This window comes from Dipteris shenzhenensis, chromosome 15 (genome assembly GCF_047967505.1).
Source record: "Dipteris shenzhenensis isolate YYH24624 ecotype China chromosome 15, Dip_SZ_1.0, whole genome shotgun sequence".
In the NCBI taxonomy this organism is placed as follows: Eukaryota; Viridiplantae; Streptophyta; class Polypodiopsida; order Gleicheniales; family Dipteridaceae; genus Dipteris; species Dipteris shenzhenensis.
The window spans coordinates 28,906,634-28,915,114 of NC_141610.1; positions in this window are offsets into that span (position 1 = coordinate 28,906,634).

Genomic DNA, 8,481 nt, shown 5'->3' on the forward strand with positions numbered 1-8,481 from the left:
GACAAAAATTGGAACATTTGCTGTGCTCTTGTAACCGCAGGCTTCAATGCCCAACCACGTTTGTTATCCCAATCCATCCTAGCATTAACACAAAAAGAGGAGCAAACATAAATATCTATGAGTCCACTATATTTTCCCATATGTGGACAATTATATGGAGAGTTTTCCTAGAAATCTCAAATGGCATATATTTTTAAGTATATCAAAGTATCATTAATAGTATATAGACATATAAACTTGTGTATTTCTAAATTTCCCTTAATTTCAATTCTATCTCCATGGAGTAAAATCGTTGCAGGGTTAGTATTTTGCTATTATACATAGAAAAACCAGTAGATCTTGTTTGTGTCCTCCTCAAAGAGGTCCATACATATAAAAAGAAATACCTTAGGATATATAGAAAAAACTAGGAGAAATGGATAATTACATATAAATATATATATACATTCACCGAAATTCACAACCAATACAATCGTCTATATTTACAGACAACCAACTTATCCATTGCCCTATATCTCTCAAACAATACAATTATCTATACTTATATAAACACCCACCATACATAAGTATATCTAAAAATACAATGCTCATAAGTACATATAACCAAAAATGTACCGTACTCTTACACACCATGAAATAAAATATATAATACATGTAAAATTATACTACAATTTGTGTATGAGACTTATCTATTGAACTTGCTTCTTGTACAATGAAATTTATATGTTACATAGTTTAACTGAATACATATGCATTACGAGGGCTAAGATATATATACCTACCATTACCTATGTAACTATATAGGTATGCTAAAATGTAAGTATATACCTGTATATAAAGTATATACTCAAATAAATACCAAAATATATAACCGCCAAATGAATGGGACTGGCCATGTAGAAATCAACATAGCACTGATGGATCTAAAGTAGAAATAGAAGATGTAGCCAAGGTTGCAAGCAAGGCAATGTAAACTTAGACGAGCATGGAATCTCCACTGGTACCAGTTACGTACATAGGCCAACAACTACGCCGTGTAATTAGCTATGAGTGTCATCCAACGAGCAACAAAGAGCCTATGATCAAGAAGAGTTAAGCAAGGTGTCATCCAATGAGCAATAGACTTATCGAGGTGCATGGCAACCGCGATAGTAGCCCTTATCCGCCGATACATTACTATCTACTATAAAAGGATACATCCCAGCTCACCAACCAGCATACATGAGAACCAAGGTTAAGAGATAACCTCCTAGTAAGCAAATGGTGTGCCAAAACATATAGTCATAACCAATTGACCTTGTATCGATGGAATGTAGCAGAAGCCATTGGGAGTGAGACCTTTGAAAAACTCAGCAAATCTCTACCAGGAATTGATTGGGAAGATGTAGAATTTGACATTGGACAGGAAGGAGCTCACACAATTCTCACTTTTGGAAAAAGAGAGGAAAGAATACATATCCTTAGACAATCTGACAAGTTGAAAGGACTTCCAGTGTGGATTGCAAAAGAACGTACAAAAACTCAGCTGAAGAGTAAAGCTTCAGAGCTTGCAAAGGTGAAGGCGGATAGAAAGGAAGGCAAATGGGCTATCTACCGAGATGGCAAGGCATTGATCAAAGACTTCAAAGCAAAACCAATAGACCCTCAGTCTATAACTGATGTATGATCTTCATTTGCTCTCCCTTTTTCTATTTTGGTTTCTCAGATGTCTGGTGGAATCAGTTGTGATTGGAACTTTATGTGATTATCAGTCTCTTGAGACATAATATAAAACTACTTTTTTTTGCCAAAAAAAAAACCAAAATGGCTTGCAAGAGAAGTAGACAGAGGCTGCGAGATAGGAAAGCTAAAAAGCCAAGTCAAGGTACAAGGAACAGATTGCGGGTCGAGGAAAGCGCTAGCACGGTATCAAAATGGCAACGGAAGACACTTTTGCAACATTTGCGAAGGGAGAAATAATGAGAAGAACGAAGACTCCTTGCAGAGCAACAGTAGGAAGTGGTTGTATATGCACGCATTCGATCATTGCCATCGGAGTGAAGAACACAAGCTATGGTGTCACGATTGGTGGGAGCATTTGAGGTAGCAACATGCAAATGACTGTACGTGATATGCACAAGAATTGTTATCTACTTGTTGTACTAGTGAGCACTTTGTATCTCATCTTGTTCTTGAAATGAATAATTTTCAGTTAAATCTATGACAAAGATAACAGTGTCATGGGGAAAATTGGCAAGGCACATCTTGAACTGCTTATCCTGCCAGATGGCCCATGAAATTGTGAAGCACATATTTTGGGATGGATTGAACCACATGACCTATAAGCTCCCTTGGCTGAGTGCTCTTATATGACGATAGCCATCTCTTTTTATCGGATCCTTCAACATTGACATTTTCAAATCTCCTTCATTTTAGAGCAACATGGTTGTCTTCCCTCATTTCATTTGGACAAACATGAAATGTCTTCTTCTACTGGCTCCCAAAGTATATACCTACCCAAACCTAAGTAACTATATAGGTATGCCAAAATGTAAGTATATACCTGTATATAAAGTATACACTCAAATAAATACCAAAATATATAATCACCAAATGAATTGGACTAGCCATACAGAAATCAACATAGTGCCGATGGATCTAAAGCAAAAATAAAAGATGTAGCCAAGGCTGCAAGCAAGGCAACGTAAACTTAAACGAGCATGGAAATTCCACCAGTACCAGTTGCGTTGATTGGCCAACTACTACATCGTGTACCCATAACTTAACTTATAGTATGACTAGCCAAAAGGAGAGAGCCGTTGAACAGTCATGGAGCCAGACCTGAGAGTCGAATAATTAGCTATGAGTGTCATCCAACGAGCAACAGAGAGCTTGTGATCACGAGAAGTTAAGAACAATGTCATCCAACGAGCAACAAACTTACCGGGGTGCATGGTAATCGCGATAGCAGCCCTTATCCGATAAATTACTATCTATAAGAGGATTTATCCCAACTCACTAGCCAGAGTACATGAGAACCAAGATCAAGAGATAACCTCCCAGTAAGCAAATGATGTGAAGTGGTGTGCCAACACATATAGTCATAACCAACTGACCTCGTATCAAAACAAATAGTTACAACCCACAACATAATTTGATGCCAAACGATTGGATATATTTGCAAGCTTAAGAACTAGGGTAACAGAAAGCATTGACATAGACACCAAATGATCCATGCTATAGTCAGAGATTACAACTCATATAAGGGATATGTAACAGTGTCGCCACACAAAAGCGTATAACAAAGCTGATAGGTAAGTACTAACATACTTTCATGTTTCCATTAGGACGAAAGTAAAACAAGCACATCAATGCACCTATCAATCATATGTAAGGCATCGCAATTGTGAATCGATGGAAGGGACCAAGACGAGGATTTCACAGAGGATAGAAATCTCGGTGAGGAGATACCACTCCACAAGGAAGAGATTGGGACAAAATGCCAATCCACCAACAGCAACCAAGAAAACCCATTTCACATGACACAGAGATTGTCGGGTTGCGAGGTCGAGGTGCACACCAAAGAAGTTGCCATTAGCACCACATAACCAGGAGCCAATGCAGCACTCAACCAATTGCAACCAGGTGCTTATAATGAAGCAGCTTGTACGTGAGTAGTATGTACTGAAGCCAAGCAACCGAGTTCGTCTAGAAAGTAGAGAGTAGTTAACTCCATAGGAAAAAAGGCTAATGGAAGGCATAATGCCAGAATGTATGTGCTACTACAACTGAAGTTTGGAAGTATGTATATGCAGTGTAGTGGCCATACTTAGGGTAACCATTTAAACAGAAAATATAAGTTGCTATTACATGAAGATAGTCACGCTATTCATGCACATTAGAGGTATGTATCTGCCATGAGGAAACCAAAAGTGCATGCAATCGTGAAGAACCCCCATAATCACAGTGTGTATACGGAGTTTCACCAAAAACACACGACTAGCTACCAAGGAGCCAGCATCAACTGAATTACATACCTGAGAAGTCGCCATACTTGAGTAGGGAAGCTAAGCGAGAACTGGAAGAAGCAAGTAGAAGATGCCAGTACTACACTCAGCAACCAAAGGGAGATCATTGCAAGTGAGGTGAAGCATAGGTGGAAGATGGTGTAGAGTAGCTATGCGAGTAAAAGCTAGAAGCGCACCATAGGAGAAGATCCAAGAACCGAAATTACAACCATAGGAGCTTACCAAAAATGGCTTATGCCCACCACTTCACCATAAGGCTTGACATGGTTGCCAGTAAGACCATTGTCACCACTTAATGTCCCATGTAATGGGTTAGGATCCGTAATTAACAACAATATGACTATTTTACAATATTTCAATCACATTTTTACCATTAAGAGTCACTAATTTCCAATTCTCCGATGCTAGAAAACACTAATGTAGAACTTAAAACCTTTAAGTTTATGTCGAGTACTTCCATTTGTCAGGGTATATAGTTGATATATAAAGAAACAACCATATCAGACAAAGTAAATTTTTACAAATGTTCCATTGCACCATCTAGCTGAAAGCCCAATCATATCCAAGGAAAAACTCTCTGTAAGTCATTAAACTTCAAATTGCCAGTGTCCATGAATACTCAGGGAGTTATTACAAAACTCAAACTTTCATCAAAGATCAGACCATCCTATATATACCAATACAATAAGGGATGCTTCAAGGGTTCCTTGTAGTAGCAAAAACATTTATTATAAAATCAAACCACTCATACATCCATAATCTGCCCAAGAGCTAACTCTAATAACACCACAATCCAAGACATGTGTATATAAAATATCCATGCAACAATCCTAGTGATGGCCACCTTTCTTCAAGTAGGATCATCCAATAGATCCCTTATCATTCACAGTGATAGCAGCTTGCATAGAACATACAAGGCACATCACAATGTGAGCATTAGTGACCCATCATTAAAAACACTTGCGACCTATAAGTGTGACTTGGAAAGGAGCAAAAAAGCTACACTCATATATGTTTGTTTGGTTTGTTTGTGTGTGTGTGTGTGTGCGTGTGCGCGCGCGCGTGTGTGTGTGTTGTGAGAAGGAGTTTGTGTGTCTATATGTGTACGTGTGTGTGTGATGATGGCATACATGTGTACGTGAGTAGGATCATAGGATGACATGATGTCAAAGGTAAATACTAAGAATATTCTCTCCGATAGATAAATCAAAAAGTCATATTGGCTGTGGATAATCCAATATGCATTTTACGAGTGCAGGTAAAGGTCCACAAATCTTTATGAACCCTTTTAGTATATTCTAGAATTCCAGTATCAAGGGCAATCATCATTTTAGTGGATAAGGGCAGTAATATTGGTAAAAATACAGTTGTGGGCACTAGTAAGCCATCTAAATGTCTTTTTATGTGCCTTATATGTCTGCATGAGATAAGGGAAAGTTAGATTAGATGGTTGCTCAATCCCATATGATAATGAATATATTCCAACATTTTCGACAACCTAATTTTTTGTGACATGAGATATTGAGAATTCCAGTGAATCAAGTCTTTGCTTGGCTGCCACTCTCATTAGATTTTTGCAGATGAAGGTTGGGGTTGTGAGGATTTATCTAGCCTGGAAATATACAGATGGTGCGTAAGTTAATCCACTTCATCCATAATATTTTTGTCTAAAAACCATAGCTTTTGGTTGAACCTATGATTTTGGAAAAGGATTTTGAATTTTCTTTAGACAATCTATAGGGGTTAAAGGCCACTGTACCTTAACCCTGATTATGTACAATACTCAAACACATATATATATGGATGACATAGAAGATTAGGGTGATTTGCACCCACCAAAACTTGTGTGGCTCTCTCTTCTGGCTCTCCCTCTCTTTCACCTTCTTCCATTCCGCTTCCGCTGTTGAGATCTCTCAATTAGTATCAGAGTGTGGGTGTTCTAGCTGTGAGCCCAGGTGTGAGCCTAGAGCCCAAAGTCTACTGCTGCAGCTCTGTGGGAGGAAAAGGAGAAGCTCCGTTGGGTGACTTTACCTATATCCTGGTGTGTAAAGACCTTGCAAAAACCTTTGGAAAGCTCTTTGAGTGGTTTTGGAGCAAAAAATACATTTTTTGATGATTCCCCTATTCCTTTCCGACAGACTGAGAGTCCAAAATGACTTGTAGAGGCAACCATTGCTTGCTTTTGGTGTTCATTGTGTTGAGATATGGTGCCATGAGCACATAGATTAAAGGGCAAGGTATGATATAGGAAAGAATTAAAGTAGCCATCCTAGGATGTGACTACATCATGTGGAGATGTGGATTGAGGACATCCACAACGAGAGATGTGGATGAGAGGATCCCACATGGTTGACTATTCAAAGGGCACTCTCTATATAAGAGGCCTATCATGTATTGTTGATAAAACACATTTGGAATAGATTGAGAATTGCCTACCGTATGTCTCTCATGGAGTTTCTTCTATGGTTTGATCCCCCTTAATCTTTTGCTAATTCCACGTTGCACTAGGAGAGCACGATTTGCACTTTCTCATGGTATCAAAGCTTAGGTCTAGTCTTCTAGATTAGTTGTAGGCTTGCCTTAGGAGCATAGGTTTTCTCCTAGGTTAGTTTTAGTTTTAGATTGAGAGAATTCCATCCATAAGAGTTTGAGATATTTTCGTTCTTGTGAGAGCTAGATCAATTTCTTTGATTGTGTGAGAGAGAGAGACAGATTCATGTTCATGCCTCTTGAGTAATTGTTCATTGAGAGATTTTTGGGTTGAGAGAGAACTAGAATTTCTTCTTTCTTTCTTCTATGAGATATTGAGGTTCTTTTAAGTGTTCACTAAAATGGTTGAGAGAGCATCTCTTTGAGGACTTGCGAGGTTCAAGAGCAGAGAAAGCAACCGAAGGCTCTGCGATAGGCTCATAGCAAACCTCAAGATCACGCCATAGTCAAGGATACTCCTCGCCATACTGTGGTCGACAACAAGAATCTACTTCAAACGAGCCTCCTCCCTCAAAGGGTCAAGTTGTCGGATGGCCTCCCATTCGTTCCTACCAGAAGAACACACTTGCGGCACATCCCAGACCTTCTGAAGAGGACGGAGATGGCCAATCAACTATTTTTGTAAAGGTGAACATGGATGGGATCCCCATCGGATGTAAAGTTGATCTTAACACCCACACTCACTCTGCAAAACCAAGAAGGATCTCGAGCACAGGGGTCGTTTCCAGTGAGATGCTCACCCTCACCATGACTCAGGCAAAGAGCCAAACTCAGTGCTTCAAACACCCTCCGGTGGCCATTCGGTCTACAAATGGCAACTTATGCCCGACTCCTAGTAGACGATGCCTTCACCGCCCATGTGATAGATGCGTGATCACAACCTGCAGATAGCAGAGGTCCTTGCAGGCACCAAGCTCTACTTGGAGAAGATAAATTCAGATAATTTACAAGAGCACGTAAGAGCTACGTAGAAAATGATATAGGTGACTTTGATCATGCAGGTTGAGTTTATAACAACGGGAGATCATTGATTCATTCAATCTACTAAAAAGCAAGGTTCTGTCATTCGTGATTTGTACTACCGGCAACCTTGCAAGCTGATCAGATAGAAAACCTAGAATCTACTTTGAGGCTCACCATATATTAACTCCAAATCTTCGGTAATCCCATCTAGCTAGCTGCTGCTCAATGAAAATTGAGGGCCTTCGCAAGTAGTTGTGACAAGAGTAGAAAGAATCGTGCTTCATGCAAGCTTATCGATTGCTAGTTAGCAAGCATCGGTAGAAAGATGATCGAAGCTTATTTGTAACAGCTCTGTGTAACTAGCGCGACAAAACAAATGTAAACGACCAAGACTCATGTTGAGCATTTGAGTAAGGCATGCTTGCAAGGGCGAAGGAGCTTCTTGCACTGAAAGTCAAGGGGAGAGAGCAAAGAAAACCGAAATCGCAGCTCCAAATTGCAATTTCTGAGAATTGAGACGAAGAAGCGGCGCAAACTTTTCCTCAGACATTTTTCAAAGGTTTCTCTCCTAAGGTTTCTTTACGTGACACGTGGCAGATGGGGTTAGTCAAGTAAACCCTTGGAGGTGATGTTAGGTAAGGTTAACACATGGCAAATAAGACCTGACTCTAGTAAGGTCAAACATAAACATGGTTAGGTTATGGGGTTAGTTAAAACTTCCACCTAAGCACAAAACTTCTTTTGCTAAGCACAGTGTGCGTGTAGCATGTGAATCCCTGTGCCACATCATCAATTGCCCATCTTCGTGATCAAAACTTCAACAAGCCATAACTTCCAATCCAGGAAGAATTTGCACATGGTCCAAAAAGGAAAAGTGATCGCCTTTTTGAGCTCTACGTGTTTGTCAAGTCAAAATCATTGTATGCAATTAGACACTGCCAATATTGAAAGAAATCAATTGGTAAGACCTTTGCAACAAATGCTAAAGCAACGCATGAACGCAAAAAGCATGCCAAAAGCA